The sequence below is a fragment of the Nicotiana tomentosiformis genome, chromosome 12, assembly GCF_000390325.3.
Source record: "Nicotiana tomentosiformis chromosome 12, ASM39032v3, whole genome shotgun sequence".
NCBI lineage: Eukaryota > Viridiplantae > Streptophyta > Magnoliopsida > Solanales > Solanaceae > Nicotiana > Nicotiana tomentosiformis.
This window is the reverse complement of record NC_090823.1, coordinates 26,201,090-26,225,300: the sequence shown is the minus strand read 5'-3', so window position 1 is coordinate 26,225,300 and position 24,211 is coordinate 26,201,090. Positions and strand designations below refer to the sequence as shown.

At 39.8% G+C, this 24,211-nt stretch overlaps 1 pseudogene; it reads left to right on the top strand.

Moving 5' to 3' along the window:
- The first annotated feature begins 6,954 nt into the window (after positions 1 to 6,954).
- LOC104100014 (phenylacetaldehyde synthase-like) lies at positions 6,955 to 23,949 on the top strand (annotated as a pseudogene).
- The last annotated feature ends 262 nt before the right edge of the window (positions 23,950 to 24,211 follow it).

Here is a 24,211-nt window from a genome sequence, read left to right as displayed (position 1 = left end):
ATGATATGGTCTCGTGATGCGGGTCACTCGGGATGAGTGAGGAATTGGTTCGTTACACTTCGAAATGGATCTATTATTAGTTCTAAGGCAAGTCGAGAGTAAATTAGAAGAAGTTGGGTCGGCTAGTAATGGCCGAATCAGCATGATTGTGGCAAAGATCAGCTCCTTCAGCGTGTGAAGTTACACATGTGGTTTGTGGTTGTACGTGCGGGCTTGACAGCCACCATAACTTGATTGATTTGGGAGGTATCTGATTCAAATGGCCTTGTGGGTAAATGGATTCCAGAAGAGCCATGGCGGTTTAGATCACGACTTTAGGTTTGTATTTTCTGTGGTTTGGGAATTCAGTTGCGTGTGCATTGGCTCTTCTGAAATGAGCTAAGTGAAAGGTTTCTAGCCAATGAAGTGTTTATTCTACTGGTAGTTCAGGGGTTATGATGAATTCTTGTATTCTCGCATAGCGGCATGATAGGTGCAGTGATCAGCATGGGAATTGAAAAGTTGAGGATCAAGGTTGCAGTTCAGTGTTGACAAAAATGTCACGATCTCGGGTGAGCCGGGAAGAATTTAGATGTTCAGAGTAAGCTGACATTATCCTCGTGTCGCATGGGAGTGGTGTTTTGTGGAAGGAGCATTGTGTATTGACTTGCGGATCCTTGAATTGCTTTACAGATTAGTCCGGTTGGTGGTATGGAGGTACAGACTTTGCTACCTAGTGCGGAGGGTCATGGGAGTGTATCCCATGGGGAAACTTGTATAAGAGAGGTGTGTTAGTCACCTGATTGTTAAAGGGTTGAAACCAAGTACAGAGATTTTTGGTAATATCATTAATGCGAGAGTTTATGCCTGGGAGGCGCTCTTTTCCCTTGGTTGTGAACTGTGGAGTTGGTCCGGAGTGGACGGCTACTCGCGTGTGTCATAAATGGGGCCACTGTGGATCCTTGGAAGGTTATTGGCCCAATATGGTATGATCAGAATCAGTTTGAGGTCCGTTGGTGGGTCTAATGTGAATGTGTGCTCTACGTCAGGTTGGATGTGTTCATTCGTCATAGCATTGCTTATGGAGGATTTGTCGGGCATTAGATGGTATTCTCGTCATCATCTATTCCATGTAAGTCTCTATTGTACCATGTAGGTTGTGAGACGGCTTGATTATTCGCACATGTGTTGAGGTCCCGTGTAGCTTGTGGTGTTATATGAGCAGGATGGCTCTCGAGATGCAGGTCATTTATTGCACCTTAGTTGTACTTGGGTTTCGTAGCATATGGCGCTATCCGTCTCCCCAGGATTTGTATTATGCACTTGGCGTGCTCGTGGTCAATATTTGGGCATTTGGTAAGTATAAGCGTTATGGCTTGATGTGTGTGTTTTCTTCTTGATTGTTATGTGCGGATCGGGTGGCACGCCGCCACGGGTATATTGTTTGGATCGGGTGGCACGCCGCCATGGGCATATTGTGTGGATCGGATTGCATGCCGCAACAGTGTCATATTGGATCGGGTTGCACGCCGCAACAGTGAGATGTTGAGCATAGTTCTTTACACTCATTTTGTGTGTCTTGTTTTCATCCCTGAGGTAGGTTCACAGCATTATTTGGCCGTTTTATTCGTTACGCGGGCTGGGTAGTCTTTTTTTTAGTGTTCGTTTTTCCTTATGTATCACATTCGAGTTCGTAGCTTATTGGCGCATTCTGGGCGTCATATGAGATTTTTGGCAGTGTTTGAGGTGACTTATTGCCTGAGCAGTTTGTATTGGGTGAGACGAGATTATTGGACCTGAAATTAGTGCAATCAGATCTATATAAGGTACATTAAAGAGAAAATATCATTATTCAGTTCAGAATGAGGTAATGGTTCTTGTCAGGAGGAGAGACTCTATGATTTATTGTTTCAGCAGGTGGTTATGAGTTTCTACACATCTCTTTCGTCGTGGCAGTATTGCGAGAATTGGGACAGGGCTCACATGTGTTATGAGGCGTATTGCGGGCATTAGATTCGTGAAATTTCAGTTGTTGTGGTCGGATGATATATTATGGGCATGTGAATTATGCGTTGCATGGTGTGAATTCAGCAAAGGTGTACGATCATGTTTTGGTACAGTGTGTGGTGATTGATATGGTGTTTGTATGTTAGAATCAAGTCTTGTAGAGAAATTCTGAGGTTGGAATTTGGTTTTAAGGCTTATTGCCAAAATAAGAGGGGGGATCTTCAGTCTGACTCGAGCTAATGTGTTCAACTGGGTTGTGGTGGCATGGGTAGGTGCACGAAGTGTTAAACAGTGATTTTGGACGACCCCGCAGCAGTTCTTCGCACGTTCAAGGATGAACGTATGTTTAAGTGGGGGAGAATAAAATGACTCGACCGGTCATTTTGAGCTCTAGCGCGTCGTTCAGCGGTTTGAGGCCTTGAGTAGCTTCACTTCAGGTATTATGATCGGAAATAAATTTCGGAAAGTTCGGAGTTGATTTGGAAAGAAAATTTTAATTTCGGAAGCTTTAAGTTGGAAAAATAGACTAAGGTTTGACTTTTGAGAAAAAGACCTCGGAATCGGGATTTGAAGGTTCCAATAGGTTCGTATGATGATTTCGGACTTAGGCATATGTTCGGATTGAGTATTGGATCACCCGGGAGCATTTCGGCACTTATTGTGGAAAGTTGGCATTTTGAAGGTTTTAGAGTTTCCTAAGTTTGGTTTGAGGTGGACTTTGGTGTTATCGAAGTCTGTTTGGGATTCCGAGACTTGGAATAGGTTTGTGTCATGATTTATGACATATGCGTAAAGTTTGGCGTCATTCCGAAAAGTTTATGTGTAATTCGGACGCGTTCGGCAAAGTTTAAATGTTTAAAAGTTTAAAGAAGGTTTCGATCATCAATTCATAATTTTGACGTTGATTGACGTGGTTCGAGGCTTCGACTAAGTCTATGTCGTGTTTTGGGATGTGTTGGAATGTTTGGACGGGGGCCTCGGGTGCGAATCGGATTGGAACGGATCGAGTTTGGACTAGGAAAACTGTTGAGGTGCACCAGGTATGGTGCGACCGCACATGTGAAGGATTTGGTCGTAGGTGCGAGACCGCAAAAGCAGCCAAGGGGTCGCAGAAGCGGCCAAGGGGTCACATAAGCAGACCTGGGAGAGCTGGGCAGTGGTCGCAGGTGCGTGAAGGATTTACGCATTTGCGAGCCCGCAGATGCGACGAGGCTCCGCAGATGCGTAGTTGGAGAGGTGTGGCTGGCCCAGCAGAAGCGGAATGGGTTATGCAGGCATGGAAGCGCAGAAGCGAGAGGAGGGCCGCAGAAGTGCCCTCGCATGTGCGAGCTTTCGGCCGCAAGTGCGGCTGGTCGGGGCCTAAGTGACTTCCACAGGAACAGACATTTTTCCGCAGAAGCGGAGCCGCAGGTGCGGCTAGGGTGCCCGCAGGTGCGAACACGCCTAGGCAGAATATATGTTGCTCAATCGGGACTTTTGCTCATTTCACTCATTTCTCTCTTGGTTTGGGCGATTTTTGGAGAGCTTAAAGGGGATACTTTCATCATCTATGGCAAGGTAAATTATTCTCACCTATTGTAAGTTAAATACATGGATTCTATAAGGATTTGGACATGGAAATTAGTAAAAATTGTGGGAGATGGGTAGAAAACATAGAAATTGGTATTTTTGAATTTTGGCAACGAAATTGGATATGGAACTGGGAATAAATCATATAATTGAGTTCGTATTGTTATGGGTAATGTTTATCTTCGAATATTTTCAAAATCCGGGCTAGTGGCCCCGAGGGTGGATTTTATTGACTTTTCGAGCGAAGTTGGGAATTGTTATGAATTGATTTATTAAGAGTATTAGAGTACATTTTTATTGGTTTGTCACATTGTTTGACTAGTTTTGGAGAGACGGACATCAGTTTGAGGTGTTTAAGTGGCGTTAGAGCCGGTCATGGAAACTTCGGAGCGAGGTAAGTCTCTTGTCTAATCTTGTGAGGGGGAAACTACCCCCTAGGTGATATTTATTGCTATGTGCAACTAGTTATGGGTGCTATGTACGCACGAGGTGACGAGAGTCCGTACGTAGCTAAAGCATATTTATGTCCGGATAGACTTAGGACTTTATCATGTAATATTTGAATTACTTGAACTCATTCTGTTGGCTTAATTAATTGAAGTTATAATTAAAATTGATTTAGAAATAAATATATGTATACTAGGCCGAGCCTTATCACTTTGAGTTATGGGCGAGTTATTTGAGAACGGTAAAGATTATATTCACTTTGTGCTCATGTACTGTATTGTAGCATTATATCGCTAGTAGTCCGAATATTCACGGGATAATCTTTTCACTGATGCCCAGTATTTTATATGGTATTCCTTATTTATTTGATACTAGTACTTGACATTTTCTGAGTTGTTAAGGTAGAATATAAGATCGAGAAATTCATATTTTTAAAAAACTATTTGGAAGATTATGTAATTTACAGATTTACCCCACTATCGTTGTGCACTTCATATCTGTTATGAATTATTATATTATTTTATTGGACCTCTTGTAAGTGTCGATGTCGACCCTTCATCACTACTTCTCCGGGGTTAGACTAGATACTTACTGGGTACGCGTTGATTTACGTACTCATGCTGCACTTCTACACTAAATATACAGGATCTGACAGGTTCATTTGGCGATCATCTTGGCACGTAGGCGCATCTGTTGAGGAGGCTTTATGTGAGCTGCAATCCAGGCTACGCATTGTAGTCCACCGAGTCTCCATCGTACTATTTATTTTATCCTGTCTTATTTATATTTTGGACAGATGTTGTATTATTATTGTATTCCTTAGAAAATGCCCATGCATTTGTGACACCGGAATTTGGGTTTATACTAGTTGATGCTTAGGGTCTCGTACATTATTATCGCCTTTCATTTCTTTTATAAATTACAAATGGTGTACGTTCCCATGATTTAGAAGTGTAAATCGTATTTTCTTATTAAAATTTATGATTTTGAAAGTAATAAAATGAGTAATAAAATTGGTGAAGCACTGTTGGCTTGCCTGACGGCGGTGATAGGCGCTATCACGACCAATAATGAATTTTGGGTCGTGACAGATTTTTTCTTTGTTGGGACCCTTTTCTCTCATTTTTTCTTGTTTCTCCTTTTCAGCTCGTTCTTTCCTACACTCAATTTTCCATATTGGGCAGTCCTTAACCATGTAGTCTAGCTTGCTACACTTGTAGCGCCCATCATAAGTAGCTTTGTCGATCTGCTTAGGCTTACCGATGGTCTCTGTTAGATGCATTTTTGGAGTTCTTCATGAACTTCTTAAACTTAGAAAACATTGCTAGGTCAGGATCATCACTGTCAGATTCATCTTCCTCAGACACCTTAATGACCAACGTCTTATCCCTCTTTGGTTCTTCCTTGCGCAGTTCTATCTTTCTCATTTCATGAGTCTTTAAGTTTCCAACCAACTCATCAAGTGAGATTTTATCCAGCTCCTTGGCTTCCTGAATAGTTATGACTTTTGATTCCCTTGAAGTTGGAAGGATCCTTAGAACTTTGCTAACCAACTCTTCTGAGGTGAAACACCTTCCTAAGTGACATCAGTTCATTAGTTATTATGGTAAACCTAGTTATCATCTCATGGATGGGCTCAGACTCCTTCATAGAGAAAAGTTTATAGTTTCTCAGAAGTAATTTTATCCTTGATCTCTTCACTTGGTTTGTTCCTTCATGAGCAGTTTGGAGTGCATCCCCGATCTCTTTTGCCTTGGAGCAAGCAGATATTCGGTTGTACTCATCAGGACCAAGCCCACAAATAAGAATTTTCTTAGCCTTTGCATTCTTCTCCATCATTCTGAAATCTGCTACCACAAATTCAAAGGGGTCCCTAGGAACAGTTTCATATTGCGCATTTTGTTTAAGAGTTAATGGACCTTAGTTCACTATGGTCCATAGTTCATAGTCTTTAGCTGTCAAGAAATCTTCCATTCTTACTTTTTACCAACTGTAATATTTTTTATTGAACATGGGTGGCCTTGTAGTTGATTGTCCTTCATTAATTCCAGGTGGAGCACTCATTTTGCTTCCAAGATCTCTCTAGGTGTTAGCCGTGTGTGAGAGAACCCGCTCTGATACCAATTGTTAGTTTGAGTTCTTTTATGGATTACTAAAGAACTTGGTTTTTTACCTTACTCCTTAAACGTGAAGTAAAATAAGCAGTAAAGTAAACACAACAAACTTTACGTGGAAAATCAACCGGCTCAAAAGGTGCAAAAACCATGACCTACTACGTAGGATTTTCAATTTCAACTTCACTAAAATAATGAGCCAAATGTATTGATTATAAAATTGTAACTCAATACTCTCCAGTACTCCTATTTCAACTATTTGATTTACAAGTTACTCTAATTTGTAAAAACAACACTCACTACAACTCAATAATTATTTGTGACACTTTGATTACAACTCGATTTCCTAAAACACATTCACTAGACTGACTCAAGAAGAACACAACACTGGTATACGGCTATAGTGTGTAAAATGTAGTTTGTCAGTTGATGTGCAAGAGGATAATCCCAGCAGTCCAAAAGAATAGTATTTAAATTCCCTGGACTCCGAGATCTTCTAAGAGTCCTATGCGTAGTCAGCTTCTCGTTTGATAAGACTCCTATTCCAAGGATTCCACAAGTCTTGGGACTCTTGTCTCTCACTTATACATGCATATCTTCTTGGGCAACAACCCTCATCAAGTTTAGCAGTCTTCTTCCAACAAACTCGTACCTAGGTAACTTTGAGATAAAGTTACTGTCTTGCAAAGACGCACAATCATCATCCTTGAGGAGATGGTCCTTAACCCTGATGAGCTGGTTCTTAGAGAGGTTAAGCAGCTACGCTGAGGACCTAGTTCTTAGAACATTTCATCTGAACAAACTTTGTTAATCATCAAAATCTCAATACTTAACATATATGTTATGCACTGTTGTTGCTGCTAGAGATCAAATATTGGAAAAAGCTGGAAGAGATAACAAAATTGACAAGCTAGTAGTCTATCATCTGATCAAACCCATTTTTCTTTCCAAAAGGCTGTTAAGATTTCTGGAATCAAACTTGAAAATTTTCGACCTATTCCACCAACAAATTAAAGGCTACTGAGTTTTCCCTATGCCAAGAACGACTACATGGAGAAATTCAAGAAGATATAAAAGCTGAATTAATACCCTTATTCTTGTGTGCAACTATTGGAACTACTTCAACAACTGTTGTTGATCCATTGCAGCCACTTTGTGAAATTGCTAAAGAATATGGAATTTGGGTACATGTTGATGCAGCCTATGCACGAATTGCATGCATTTGCCCAGAATTTTAACATTTTCTTGATGGTGTTGACAATGCAAACTCTTTCAGGTATACCATTTTATTTTTAGGTTACTAATTCTGCTTTTTTTATGGATGTACAGTTAGCTCTAGTTATAATTTAAGTGCATGATTTGCAAGAATTTCCACATTTTCTTGGTGGTGCTGAAAATGCAATTTTCCAGTCTTAATGCACACAAATTGTTATTTTCCACCTTGATTGTTTCTGCCTTTGAGTGAAAATTCCAACTTCTCACTATTAGAAAAGTGCCTAAAACCGTCCAGAAATATCGACCGAAATCGGTCGGAATACTGGAAAAAATGACTGATTTCCGACCGACTTTAATCCGTCGAAATTAAGTTGGTCGATAAAAAGTAGCGACCGAAGTCGGTCGCAATTTTCCGACCGATTTCGGTCGGTAAATTAATTTTCACAAACGACCCAAAAAGAAAAATTTGCAGAAAAAAACGACCGAAGTCGGTCGGTATTTTTAATTATGCACTTAAAAAATGCACCGTCTGGGACTCGAAGCAGGGTCTGTACTATGGCGGGATACTATTCTACTACTAAACTATTGGTATATTTTAGTTTATGACTTTCTTTTAATTTATTTGTATTCTTTAATTGCATTTTCGCGCGAAAATAACCGACCGATTTCGGTCAGTTTTATTAAGAATATAAAATTACCGACCGAAGTCGGTCGGTTTTTTAAAATGACCGACTGAAATAAATGACCGATTTCTATCGATTTTTTGAATATTAATTTTAACTTATTTTATATTAAAAACCGACCGATTTCGATCGGTTTCTTAATAAATAAATTTCGCAGGATGCTAAAATAGTTTTCCGAATTTTTGCGCAAAACAACAACCGACCGAAGTCGGTCGGTTTCGCAAAAAAATAAAAAATAAAATATTTTAGAAAACCGAACGACTTCGGTCGATTTTTAGATCGATTTTTTGACCGACCGAAGTCGGTCGGTTTTGGCCGAATTTCTAGTAGTGTCTCTCTCAAAGGCCTTTTCAACACCACCTGAATACTTAAAAAACAAACCCAGTGACTCCCAACAGGAACAACTGAATTATTTAAATTTGATGGATTCAACCTTAGTCATAGCATTTTTTAAAGGCGAAATGCATAAAGCGCCCATTTAAGTTGTCTTTAACGATCAACTAAACACCTGAACTGGCCCCTTTACCATTTTGACACTTCAAGTAACTATTAAGTATATCAAGCAAACACCCTAGTGCAGCAGACCATATGCGTGAATTACACTTGCCTAATGAACCAATTAAAAAGTAATACGTGTCATTTTGATTTAAAAAAAAACATCTGAACCCTTCCCCGCACTCGCCCAACCTAGCTACCTCAAGACTTAATCAAATTTTAAGGGGTTTTGGGTTTAACTGTACGCATTTCGCAGTAATAAGATCCCGAAACTTCCCTTCTTATTCACCTGAAATTGAAACACAGCAGCAGCAATGGAAGCTGCTAGAGTTTACGGTTCTTAATTGCTTTTGTTCCTCCTCGCTGGCGCCGACAATGATGGAGGAATTCGCTATTTTTTCCTCCCATTCGCTATTTTTTCCTCCCGAAACTTTCTGTTATTGTTAATTTCTTAAATCCTAATGCTTTGAAGCTTTAATATCTTCTTATACTAATTGAGAGAAACTTTTCAGCTCAAAACAAAACCTTTTTTTCATTCTCCACCGTTAATTTCTAATTTTTTTCCTGCTTTCTTGTTCAAATTTTTGTATTCAATTGCAAGTTTTTGAGCAATAAATCCGGAAATATCAACAATCCTCAATATCATCTTCTTCATTGTAGAAACCAAGTTTTGGTTTTTCTGGGTGTTAATGTTTCCTTCTTCTTCTTCAACATCTTTTGGCGTGGGCCACACAAAAATAAGGTATGGACAGCTAGGCCAGGCCATACACAACAGCTCGACCAATGTGCATGTATATTGTTTTAGATTACAAGGGAAGGGAAAATCTAAAACTTAATAAACTGGAAAAATTGAGGTAAGAACTTTCAAATAAGATTTCCATAACATCTTTTGCGCCTAGTGCTAAGGCCTTGAATATATTTGTTCCTCGCCTCACTCCTCCATCAAAGAAACCCAGATTTGATATTGAGAGGAAAAGGAGGCGTGAAAATTGGAGAAGGAGGTGTGAAAATTAGGTTGGGTCACTCGCAGACTGTCACGTGTTGCTAGTACGACTTCGATAAAGGCATGCCCAACGTCAAAGTAATCTCTTAAGAAGTGAAGGGCGGGGCCGATAAAGCTATTGAAGACTAAGGTCGAACTGTCAACAAATATCGAGATCGATGAGTCAGCGAAGATCAGGGTCGTGGTCGAGCACTCATAGTAAAAAGAGTGAATAACGGCTAGTTTTAGGATAAGACATCAGAGGAGAATATTCTAGTGGATATTCTCTATACCTGTACTATTAGGGTATTCTAGGTATATGTTCCCTACAAATAGAAAGAGACAAAAGGATATGGGACATAAGATATTCACTTATAAGAAAATACATTGACTTTATAAAGACAATCTGGCTTTATTGCAAGCACATGAGAAATACCTTTTTACTAAGATTCTTGCATAACTTTTCCACTCGATCCAAGAACTACTTGAATATTCGAAGGCTCATCAACCATTTATCATTGTCAGAAGGAATATCCACAATTCTCACCCATTTTCGGGTGACTCGCATGTTCTTATTTACTTAAATGTCATTCATTACTATTTATTATTATTTAATATTATCTTTCGCCTTTTGGGTCATTGAATATTGTTAGTGTTGTCCACATTTATTATCATCCGGTCAAACATACATATTATCTACTACAAAATCAGTTATCTTGTCTTTTGGATATTAATATTAGCTAAGATTGACTCTACTTTATTTAAATTAATTGGTTGGACCCGGATCTAAATTTTGGGTCAAACAGTTTGGCACCGTCTGTAGGGACTTCTTAGCTAATCTTTTAGTTTCCTTTAGATCTACAACTCACGTGAGTTGCTAACCTAACAAACCACAAGGTTTTTCTCTTTCTCTGCACATAAGGAAACGTACATGGTAGGTAACCAAAGAGATAGGACTAAAGCGATAGGTGACTTCCCTGGCAATCTCATGAATGCTATCAACAAGAGCTATGAAACTCTAGGTGATGACGTGACACCCACTGCCTCCCCTGGGCGAGAGAGGTCGCCTCCCTCCATTGAAGCAAAACAAAATCAAATGGAAAATGGCCTCCACGTCCACAGGAGAAGGAATGCCATCAGCTAATAAAATTCTCCTCGAAGCGTGGTTGACCGACACATTAGTAAGCGTGCTCAATAAACCTGCTCCATACATGACCATAGAGACCGCAAGAGCCCACACAGTGCAACGAGCAGACGAGCAGGGCGACCAACCAGACCCTTCAACACGAGGTATAACTCACAATGTTACTAACAATGCAGGTGACAGCATCCTCGTCGTTGTTCTAAAGAGGATGGAAGAAATGGAGAATGAAAATAAAACACTCAGAGATCAAATAAAAGAACACCAAGAACTAGTCAACAAGATACCGGGCGCCCCTAAGCTACGCCAAAGAGGACACCGACAGATTCATAGAGCAGTCTTATAGCGAGGAAGTAGCCCCACATACCATACCAAAGACCTTTAAAATGCCTTCATATCTCAGGATATATGACGGAACAACTGGCCCCGAAGATCACGTGACTCATTACATCACCGCCGTGAAAGGCAATGACCTCATCAAGGAACAAGTGTCCTCTATTTTGCTGAAGAAATTTGGTGAAACCCTCACCTTAGGAGAGGGACTGGAGGACTTCCTCGCCCGATTCAACATAGTAAGGATAACCCTACCAAACGTGTCTGAAGGGATGGTAGTCACAGCCTTTTAGAACGGGTTGAGTAGAGAGGGTTCAAGAGCGACTAGAAAATTGTTGAGTCGGTTGATGAAATGCCCTCCAGCCACTTGGGATGAAATCTATAATGCTTATTGTGCCGAAGTCCGAGCAGATGATGACGACCTAAACGGACCAACTCAATGGCTCCTCTCGGTACAAGTCGAGTAGGAAAGAAAAAAGATATAACATAAGGAGCGATCACCCGATCTCACGGCCAAACAGGGAACGACGTCAGCCATATATCAGGGGCCCCGCCCCGTCTTCCTTCCGCTATGATGATGGCCCATCTAGGCCGAGGACGGGGACTCACCGAAATGAGAGAGGTATGCCTCCTTGTTATCTGCTCATAACTTTTGTATGTCGCCTATAGAAATAGTCAATGCCCTGGAGAAACTCGGAACGAAGGTGAAGTGGCCGCCAAAGATGAGGTCCGACCAAAGCACCAGAAGATCCGACGCCCTTTTCGAATTCCACCAGGAATACGGACACAAGATTGAAGACTGCATCACCCTCAGGCAAGAGGTTGTGAACATGTTGCAGCAAGAATACCTCAAAGAGTTGCTTAGCGGCAAGGGGAGGAACAACTTCGCCAAAGGTCATGAACGCCAAGGCCCGCCGAAGCCGCCGTCACCAGCTCATACCATCAACATGATCATCGGCGGCAGTGATGATGCCTCCATCAACAACGTTAAATTCAGTGCCACTCACAATCTCAAAAGATCTATCACCCACGAAAGGTATGACGAACTCAAAGAAATTATCATCTTTGATGAGTCAGATGCCGACGTTTTGACTTTCCCTCATAGTGATGCTCTCGTCATTACCTTATGAATTTTAGATATTGATGCCAAATGTATCGTGGTAGACGATGGGAGTAGAGTGTGCATTATCCATCCCCGAGTCCTCGCCCAGAGGAGACTCGAAGACAAGATAGTGGCATGCTACATCACACTAACCAGTTTTAATAATGCAGTTGAATAGACATCGGGTGAAATTACACTCCCCGTCTTGGCTGGCGGCATAACGCTAAAGACAATGTTCCATATCATGGACCAGGACACTGCATATAATGCCATAGTAGGACGACCATGGATACATCCCATGAGAGCCATCCCCTCCAACCTATAAAGTGATCAAGTTCCCAACACCTTGGGGGATATTCAGCATACGGGGAGAACAACGCACATACCGGGAGTGCTACCGCATTGCCTTAGATAGCATGACAACCCAATAGAAGAAAGACAAGGAAAAAGAGGCATAGCAATCAACAGGGTCGAGGTCGATGCAAGAATAGACTAGGGATGTCATCATGGACCCGAAAACGGTCGAAGCCGCTGACCCAACTATAGAGTACCTCGACCCCGTTCAATTAGACCCCAGTGACTCCAGCAAAAAGGACTACATCTGTCACGACCCATTTTCTGAACAAGCCGTGACCGACACCCGGTCAATAAACTTCACCGAGCGAACCATATGCGCTTATCAAATCTATTATAACTTAAACTTTATATGCAATAAAGCAATACTTGAACCAAATAATTTTAATTAATTTAAATATCTAGAATAAACTAACTCCAAAACTTTATTCGTAGTAACGACAGAAATACTGGTAAGTTATTATTAAAAAACTATCTGAATCTTAGCCCATCGACTATGTCTATGAAGCCTCTACTGATAAACTGATACACTGCTTAGGACATGAGATTTCCTGGCCAGTTCTCTAAGTAAACAAAGAAATAGCTAAATAATAACGACTCAACGGAGTACTCCACCAACAAAAGGGGAGCTCACCAATAGCACTAAAAGTGAGGGAAGTCCTAACTTGTAACCTGCTCGCCTGCAAAACCGGTTCTTGCATTGTACCGCAGACCAACGTAGGTTCCCAAAAGAGAATGTTAGTACCATCCATTGTACTCGTGAGTCTCGATGACAGGGGACAAAACTTTAATAAAATATACATTACAAATAAAGATTTTGAATGCATGGAAAACATAAAGCTTCTAAGAACAATTCTAAAATAATTGCATAGTAGCAGTTTATGAATATTCTAAAGGAAATTCCATCTCATTTTCTTTCTTATAAAGAAAAATACTTCACTTTATACTTCGGGAGTTCCAACTATCATGACTTATTTCTGTCTTAGTCACCGTGTGATCGGCAGTGGTCCGATCCCAACTTGATCGAATAGGCCCAATCTACGAGGTGCCACTCGCTTCATGGTTCTCAGTGCTCATGTATCAGACCTTAGCCTGGCTAAGTAATTTCTCAGCAATGAGACCCTCGGCTCGTGTGCTCCATGCTCTAGCACAAGTAGTTTCAGGAAGTCAACACCTTGGTCAGGACCCTCGGCCTTGACGATGACCCCTTCTCAAAATAGAGGATACTCCCAAAAATCTTTTCTTTCTAATACTTCTCCTTGTGAATTTTCAAGTCTAAATCTTTTCTGAAACATCCTATACATACTCATATTTGTATCCTTAAATGTAAAGCATGGCATAAGAATGAAATAAATATTTAAAAGTATTTCTAAAGATTCTTGCTTTTTCATGAATTTTCAACATGAAAATGGAATATAAGAATAACATAACAATCTGAAACTTTTGTGGACATATATCATAATAAATCATCTAAACTTTAGCTAGAACAGTTCTAAGTTAATAAGTACCCACTCGCTCCGATTAAGTACATATTAACTCTTTTAAGCAATTCATCGAACACCTTGTATGCGTGCTTTTGTGAGTTAACCCACTTTAGTAAAGGGTTATATCAACTCACCTCAAAACTCCTCGAGCCAATACGTAGGCCCCATTCAAATTTATACCTGTCAAACAATCGATTCTACAATAACCAGTGCATTTTAATTAATTTCAAAGTTTCACACCTAAACATGGAATCTACTATTGATACAGAGAAAGAAGGGGATTAACTATCTAATTCTTATACTGTAGGATAATTGGAAATAGAAAATTTTATATATCTGCGTTCAAGAACTAGTTATTTGTAATGAAGCCTAAAACTTTCGTTGTTTGCGTGAATAGTCACCGGAACTTGTTGCCTCTGTTTCTGTCCTTAAAAGTCTAATTATTGAATTTGTTGCTTTGTATTCTTTGAAACCCAATCCCTTGTCCCCTTTTCGTCCAAGGCATTTAAGCCTTTTTCCTTGCCCTTACGTACAGACTACTCTATGGGCTTTAGGCCCAATTTTAAGTGTCTTACTTTTTCTTTTTTTTGACTTAACTAGTATTTAATTATACTACTTTTAATAATTAATAATATTAAAATTATTAATATTTCCCTAATTATATATTCAATTATTTATAAATAGAGAAGTAACTCAAAAATCAATCACAGGGGTTTAAATCTGTAATAGAAGTATAATTTAAGATTAGAAAAAATTAAATTCTATGTTGAGCGTGTCTTGAAACTTTTATAGATTTGAGGAGTGTTACAATCTTCCCTCCTTAAAAATATTCGTCCTCTAATGTTGACTCACTTGAACTTATTAAGTTTTCTTAGCACTACTCACTTTCCCAATGGACTCAAAATTTTGGCTAACTCCCTAAATTTTCAAATATTTTGGCAGAGTCTCCCCTGTAAATTGGACTATCCAAAAATTATCCCTGTCACCAATACCACAACTACACCAACAACAACCTAATATACCATATCAGGCCATTCATAGGCACCATACACAGCTCATAAATTAATTACTTATACTCTGGCAAGGAGGTACCACAATAACTAACAAGAATCTAAAGTGATTTAGAAAAAGTAAATCACTTTAATGAATTAAATGTACTCTGGCATTGTACTAAATTATTTAATAACTAAATATACTCTGACAGAAACTAAATTACTTCAACAACTAAGTATAATCTAGTAAGGACATAAATACTTGCTAACTTGTATTTAATAAATGAAATATAAATGTCAAGCCAAACCTAGGTTCACATACCTTGTTCATCAAATAAATAAGGATACTTCTTCTTCATATCTTCCTCGACCTCCCACGTAGCCTCTTTTGAGTTATGATTACTCCACAAAACTTTTACCGATGCTATATCTTTTGTTCTCAACTTTCTTACTTGCCTATCGAGGATTTATATAGGTACCTCTTCATAAGTCAAGCCTTCTTTAATTTCGATGGTATCGGCACGTATTATATGCGACTCATCATGAATGTACTTTCTAAGCATAGACACATGAAAGACGGGATGAACAGAGGACAACTCAACGGGCAATGCTAGCTCATAAGCCACGTTTCCCTTCTTTTCTATAATCTCATAAGGTCCGATAAATCTAGGACTAAGTTTTCCTTTCTTACCAAACCTCATAACTCCTTTCATTGGTGAAACTTTCAAAAATACCTTGTCACCAACCATGAACTCTAAGTCATGATGCCTCTTGTCAGAATAGGACTTTTGACGACTCTGAGCCGTTTTTAGTCTTTCTCTGATTAGCTTGACTTTCTCTAAGGCCTCACAAACAAACTCTGGACCAATCAACGACACCTTTACTAGTTCAAACCAACCGAATGGAGACCTATATCTTCGCCCATATAACGCTTCATAAGGAGCCATACCAATGCTGGCTTGATAAATATTATTGTAAGAAAATTCTATAAGTAGCAAGTGATCATCCCAATTACCTCCAAAATCTATAACACATGCTCGCAGCATATCTTCGAGTGTTTGAATGGTCCTTTCTGCCTGACTATCGGTCTATGGATGGAAAGCGGTGCTCAAATTGACCTTGGTACCTAATCGTTTCTGAAATGCCTGCCAAAAATGCACCGTGAACTGAGGGCCTCTATCAGATATGATTAAAACTAGAGTACCATGCAATCGGACTATTTCTTTGATGTACAATTGTGCATACTGCTCTGCAAAATCTGTCGTCTTTACTGGTAGGAAATGCGCGGACTTTATCAGTCGGTCTATAATAACCCAAATTAAATCATGCTTACGGTATGTGCGAGGCAGACCTACTACGAAATCCATATTAATCATCTCCCATTTCCACTGTGGTATCTCTATATCTTGAGCTAGGCCACCAGGACTCTGATGCTCGGCTTTGACTTGCTGGCAATTCAAACATTTGGCCACATGATCTGCTATTTGCTTCTTCATGCCTTTCCATCAATACAACTCTTTCAAGTCCAGATATATTTTGGTAGCACCTGGGTGGATAGAGTACCTCGAACTGTGAGCTTCTTCCATTATGGCCTTCCTAAGCCCATCTACATTAGGCACACATAACCGATCATTCAACTTCAAAACTCCATCACTTCCTAGAGTGAAAGCAGTGATTTCTTTGTTTCTAACTCCTTTTTTTAACTTCACTAAGTACGAATCTTCGTCTTGCTTAGCCTTAACATGTGCAACTAGAGAGGATTGCACTAAGGCATAAGCAGTTATACCTCCTTCTTCGGTCTCATCCAATCTAATTCCATCATTTGCCAGTTTTTAAATTTATCGACACAAAGTTCACCTTTGTACTGCAAGATGGGCCAAGACACCCATTGACTTCCTACTAAGTGCATCTTCTACCACATTAGCTTTTCCCGGGTGATAAAGGATATTGATGGCATAATCCTTCAATAGTTCGAGCCACCTTCCCTGTCTCAAATTTAATTCTTTCTGCTTGAAAATGTACTGGAGGCTTTTGTGATCTGTAAACACTTCAGAATGCTCGCCATAAAGGTAGCGTCACCATATCTTTAATACAAACACCACTGCTGCAAGCTCCAAGTCGTGTGTGGACTAGTTGTTTTCATGATTCTTTAACTGGCTGGAAGCATAAGCAATAACTTTTCCATTTTGCATCAGAACACAACCGAGACCAACTCTGGAGGCATCACAATATACTGTGAACCCTCCTCTAAGTCAACGGCTATTGGCCTTTCTCCTCTCATGTCTACGGCTCTCCTCTTATGGGTCATTAGACCACTATCATCAGGGGAGACATTATCGTCCTCATCAACCAGCAAAAAGAGTTGAGGCGCAGAAGCAGCAGACGGAGCGGAGACAAGCTCTTGGAATGCGGTAGCCAAGGTAGGGGCCGGTACGGAAGGTGCAGTAGTCGCAACAGGGGAAAAAGCCAAAGGCACAGCACCCTTCCTATGAAAAGAGGTCACCGGTACCCGACTCCTCCAAGAAGAACCCATGTCTGGGAAAGAAACAAAACGTCAAGTTAGTAAAATGAATCGACATACAACGGGAAGTAAAACGACCACAGCCAAATAGAAGAAGTTACATGTCGAAGGAAGAGCCAGTTTGAACTTCTTGAAGAAGCTCGTCCTGTCGCGGATTCCTACTACATGGGGGAGGATTTGCTCGACCCAATCGGAAATGCACGTGACTAAAAGGGGAGGTTGGTTGTTAGTTGCAAGAAAAGGAAAATCCTTTAACTAATTCCGAGCAAGTAAAAGAATGAAAATAGAAACAAGGCACTTACGTGTGTAGTTCCAAGCCTCAGGAAAGCCATTGACATTAGCCACAACGTCCTCAGTTCTGACGCAGAAGAAGTTGAGCCAGAACTGACGACTGGCCTTATCGTCGGTCGTCACCACTAAGCATTTGCCTCCACGGTGGTGAAGGTTCAGCATCGTTCCCCTATAAAAGCTAGCGGTGAATAGATGCACCAAATATTGCAACGCCAGTTCGACCCCGGCCAGCTCGGCAAATTTAGTCAGCATTCTAATAATCTTGCAGACGAATGGCACATGCTGAGCAGTACAAACATCATAGTGACGACAAAATTCTTCCACCAACAGAAGAAGGGGGAACAAATAACCGATGAGGAAGGAGTAGGCGTATAGAGCGCAATATCCAGGGCGATGAACCTACACCACGTCCCCTTCGGCCGGGATCAATTCGACGTGATTTGGAAGTCCGAGCTTGACTATGAATTTTGCCAATTCTTTGAACGTCATCGTCGATAGGAAAATCCTGGGTGCAGTGTCCGGTGATCGGGTAAGATCAAACCTAACGTCGGGGTTACGGGGGATTATTTCCTCCACCGACGGGAAAGCTCCATCCTTAGCAATGGCAAAAACACTCTCCCTATGAGAGTGAAACACAACTGCCAAGGGAGCAACGCGACTCCCTTCACCAGCATCTGAGATTAAGTTTGACATGATTCAAGGTGATGAAGAAGAATAACAAATGGGAGAGAATGGAAAATAATGTAGTGCAATAAAACAAGGAAAGGAGGTTCATAGAAGAAAAATGCAGAGAAGAAGGTTGGTGCTCCAAAACGTTAGAAGAACCAAACTTCAAATTAAGGTCCAAGAACTTCTATTTATATAAATCATGGCACTAAACCCGAAAATGGCTCGTCATAATTGGCACCGTAATCGAAATGGCTAATCTAATCAAGGGTCACGCACAAATAGAAGCAACGCATCGGGAATATGCATTATAATGAAGCATGATGTCATGACATCACTCTAACCCTTGGACAAGGTAACTCCAACAAATTACCCGGGAAACCTGAAGTATTTGAAATATGTGGCCCACAGAGGGCCACGTTGTCTGTTCGCCATGACGACTATGACTTTAGCAGCCTACTCGATAAGCTCGAACACGAACGACATTATCTGCTCATTGAACTCACCTGCGAGGACGACCTCAATAAACGGTAGGACTAATTGTATGGGTCAAAAATTACCCTTGACATGATCAAACTATGTTAAAATTAAAGAGGCACTCGCAGACTGCCACGTGTTGCTAGTACGACTTCGATAAAAGCATGCCCAATGTCGAAGTGATCTCTTAAGAAGTGAAGGGCGGGGCCGATAAAGCTATTAAAGACTAAGGTCGAAGTGTCAACAAATATCGAGATCGATGAGTCAGCAAAGATCAGGGTCGAGGTCGAGCACTCATAGTAAAAAGAGTGAATAACAGCTAGTTTTAGTATAAAACATCATAGGAGAATATTCTAGTGGATATTCTCTATACCTGTACTATTAGGGTATTCTAGGTAAATGTTCCCTATAAATAGAAAGAGACACAAGGATAGGGGACATAAGATATTCACTTATAAGAAAACACATTGACTTTATAGAGAGAATTTCACTTTATTGCAAGCACACGAGAAATACCTTTTTACTAAGATTATTGCATAACTTTTTCACTTGATCCAAGAACTACTTGAATATTCAAATCATTCATCATTGTCAGAAGGAATATCCACAATTCTCACCCCTTTTCGGGTAACTCGCATGTTCTTATTTACTTAAATGTCATTCATTGCTTTTTATTATTTAATGCTATATTCCGCCTTTTGGGCCATTGAATATAGTTACTGTTGTCCATATTTATTGTCATCCGGTCAAATATATATATTATCTACTACAAAATTAGTTATCTTGTCTTTTGGATATTAATATTAGCTAAGATTGATTCTGCTTTATTTAAGTCTAATTGGTTGAACCCGAATCTAAATTTTGGGTCAAACACAAATCTTGATAGATTGTCATTTAGTGGAAGTTTCATTTTTCAATATCCTCCAATTGAGAAAGGATACCTTAAAAATAATTCCTCTACACCACAAACTAGTGCAGGTGTCATTTTTTTGTCTCTTTTGCCTAAAGAAGTACTTTCTTGCAGAGGAACAAGAAAATTCTCCATTAGCATTAAGGTTCCAGAAACACTGGTCATCAGTGCCACTGGAAAAATTTGAATCTGCTCAATATGTCTCTAAAGAATAGGAGAAACAAAACTGAGTAGTTTAGCAGACTCCCATTTCCTCAACTGTATCAATGTCTCATAATCGGCTTAATATTAAAAATAGGCGGATCTGCCTATACCAACAGGTATTGATATCAAAGACTGGAAAATTGCTTTAAGTCGAAGGTTTAGATCATTCAAGTTATGGCTTGTCTTAAGAATTCATGGTGTAGCCAACCTAATTTCATAAGGATCTATATCCAAATGGATAAACAATTTGAAGGAGTTGTAGCTATGGATGAAAGGTTCGAAATTATGGCCCCTGGAAGATTCTCTATGGTGTGTTTTTCACCATTGGCAATGCATAAAAAGCTTAAAATTGTTGATTAAAGACCAAGTGAGAAAGTACAATGCCAAGCTCTTAGAGTCCATTTAGCAATTGGTGCAACTCTCACTGGTTATCAGCATATTGGTATGGCTTGGGACGTTATTCGAAACCATGTGAATGTCATGCTACAGAGTTTAACTTCTGTTTACGCTATTAAATCACCTAAAAAATAATTATATGTGACCGTTCATCAAAAGTGTGATTAACATATTGATAAATAAGACAGGTTACATGTTATACAACATGAAACACATAGTAACCATGCGAATGCCATGCTAGACAAAGATGGATCCATGATACCCGAGTTCTTAATTGTTTTTGACTTTCTTTTGTATGATATGTCATTTTTATCATGTGTACTTTTTAATGCAATATTTGTTATGTTAGGCATATTTTTATATATTTTAATATTACTTTACTCATATTTTAATCACTTTTTGGTACTATTTGATCTTTAAAATATCCAACATGTGTTAATTATTGGTTTTATGACTAATTAAGTTGTGTGTGATGATTTACGATGTTTGGAGTGCAAAAATATGAAGAAAAGGTGCCCCAACTATAGGAGAAGAGGGTAGATGCGTCGCATCCTAACCTAGGAAAAAAGGGTATTTGGTTCATCCTTGGCAGTGAAGTCGGGAGAAGGCAGATGCCTTAGCATCCGCACCTGGGCGCAGCAAAGTTGACAGAACAGAGGGTGGACGCGAAGCATCCACCCCAGCATCCGATGCTGAGAAGTTCAAGCTGAGGTGGACGCGAAGCATCCACCCCAGCATCAATCCCTGAAGCTGATTCGAAATAGGAAAAGTAAAACTTTGGCCCATGACTTTTGTACGCAATATATAAGCAAAAACGCCTCTTTTAGGTCATCTAACATAATTGGAAGCGGAGAAAAGCTATCACAGAGTTTAGAAATCACGGAATTCGTCTTGAGTTCCTACTTTTTTCTTCTTTTATTGATTTGTATGTATTCTTGAGAATTATTTAAGATTGCTACCATGACTATGGGTGGCTGAACTCATTCGTTCTGGGTTATGGTTTTACATGAATGTTGATATTCGAAGATTGATTTGACGAGTTAATTTATCAGATGGGGTTGTTTATTCATATCCTAAGTTTAATTATTTTACTGCCTAGCTAACAGTGAAATACTATATATGAATCTTGAGTTGAACTTGAAAGAGGTAATTATTGATTGCAATAGGATTGAATAGAGCGCGATCTTGAACCTAGTCATTGGGGAATGGATTTGCGAATACGGATAGAAATATACCTATTTGCCGTGCTTAGCCAGTTGTGCAAGAAATCATTAATGCATTCTTTTTATCTATAATCTCGTAGAAATATAGGGTTTAGAATAAATTGAATAGGCGAGTAGAAATTGTCAAATTTCTACGAGTATTATTGCCCTTGCAGGTTAATAACCCAGATAAATTAATAAGTTGAATCGATTGAAGAATTCAACAGGATTGTTAGTCAGCCATAACCCTGGAATATTATTTCTCAGTGAATTAAAACCCTTCGTGCTAAGTGTGCTAGTTCATTAGTTTTTCTTTTACTTGCAATTATAATTATTAGAACTAATCAAACAAAAACCACCTTGAAATTATTTTTGACTCGATAAATTAGAATTCGCTTGATTTAGTTGATAATTAATCACAAGTCCTCGTGGAAACGATACTCTACTCACTCTTTATTACTTGATTGACCGCGTATATTTGAGTGTGAAATTTAGGACAACAAGTTTTTGGCGTCATTGCTGGGGACTTAAAAATTAATTATTTTACTACATTAAGCTTTTACTACTCATCGAGTTTAGTTTTTAATCTTCTTTTTGGATGGGTGTTTGATCTCAGGTACTTTGCTTGAATACTACGGGTTAGAAGCCGGGATAGACTACAGGATTTTGACCCAGAACTTGAGAGAGCACTTTGTAGAAGGTTGAGAGAAGCTCGAGAAGCAAATAATCTACAAGCACTCATTCAACTTCCTATGGAAATGGCGGAAGAACACCCATTGGTAGTACAAGAGGTGGCAATGCCCAGCATTGCTAATGTCACCTCAAGTATCGTTAAACCGAGGATCAGTAGGCATTTAGATCTTAAGCAGAGCATGATCTAGCTACTTCATGCAAATGGACAGTTCATAGGACTGCCACACGAGGATCCCCAATAACATTTTCTAAATTTTCTGGAGATTATTGATACTTATATCACTAAAGGGGTCACATCCGATTATGTCAGGCTCACATTGTTTTCTTTTTCTCTGTTGGGAGAGGCCAGGATATGGTTGAAGTCTAAGCCAGCTAACTCTATTGCATCGAGGAATGATTTGGCTTGCAAATTCTTGGCTAGGTTCTTTCCTTCTAGTAAAACCGCAAAGATAAGAAGTGAGATAGTAGCATTCAAACAGAGAGAAGGTGAATCACTTTTTGCATCCTGGGAGTGATTCAAGGGGATACTAAGAGACTTCTCACACCATAACCAAACCAACGAGGTGCTGGCTCACACTTTTATTGAAGGTCTTCACCCTGAAACAAAAATAGTGGTAGATGCAACAGCTAGTGGTCAAGTATTGGAAAAGAACGTTGATGAAATCTATGTGTTGTTGAACAAGTTTTCCAAAAGCAACCCAGATTGGCACGGGGAAGCAGGTAGACACACAGCCCATAGAGTTATCGGGGTACTTGAATTGGATGTTGTATCAGCACTATCTGCACAGGTAGCATCTTTATCAAATCAAATCAGCACGATGAATGTGATTCAAAACTAGCAACAGTTCCCACCAATGCAACAGGTTCAACCAGTAGAGCAGGTTCAGGTGTTCTGCGAAGTCTGCGGCGAGGGCCATACCAGTGATGCCTGTCCAGCAAATCCAGAGTCAGTTTACTTTGTGGATAATGCTAATAGAGGTCAAGCTAATCATAATCAATATGGTAATACTTATAATCCAAATTGGAGGAACCACCCAAATTTCTCCAGGGTGGAAATCAGGGTGCTTAGAATCAGTTTAAACCACAAGGTCAATATCAGCAGTTTCGCACACAACAAGAAGATCAGTCCACAAATATGATGAGTAATATTGAAGAGATGCTCAAGAAGATTATGGTTGATAATCAGAATCAAGCTACTGCTATTCGAAATTTAGAGCGACAAATAGGGCAACTTGCTAGTGCCTAGAACACCAGACCAGCGGGAGCATTACCTATCGACACTGAGGCAAATCCTAAGGACCCTATTAATGCTGTGTCATTGAGGAATGGGAGAGAATTGGAAGAAGTACCATCGAAAAAGAGAAAGCAAGTGACGTTTAGTGAAAAACAGTCTACCAGAGAAGTCGAATCGGAAACTGCAAAGGAGTCAGAGAAGCCAATTGAAGAGGCCTGGAAAAGCAACCACAACCAATCATTGCGAAGCCACAACCTCCATTCCCTCAGAGATTTCATAAAGTGAAAGATAATGCAGCGTACAAGAAGTTCCTTGATATTTTGAAACATGTGCAGATTAACATCCCATTGGTGGACAATTTGCAAGAAGTGTCGAAGTATGAAAAGTACATCAAGGAAATTGTGGCAAACAAGCGCAAACTAACTGAGTTTGAGATTGTAGCACTCACTGAGGAGTGAAGTTCCAGAATTCAGAATAAGATGCCTCCTAAATTGAAGGACCCAAGAAGCTTCACAATTTAAAATTTTCAATTGGGAAACATGTGGTTGGGCGAGCATTGTGTGATCTTGGGGCGAGCATAAACATAATGTCGTTGTTCGTGTTTCAACAACTTGGGTTGGGATATCCTCGACTGACTACGATGGCATTGCAATTGCCAGATAGATCATTAGCCATCCTCGAGGGCATCATTGAAGGTGTACTGGTTCAAGTGGGCACATT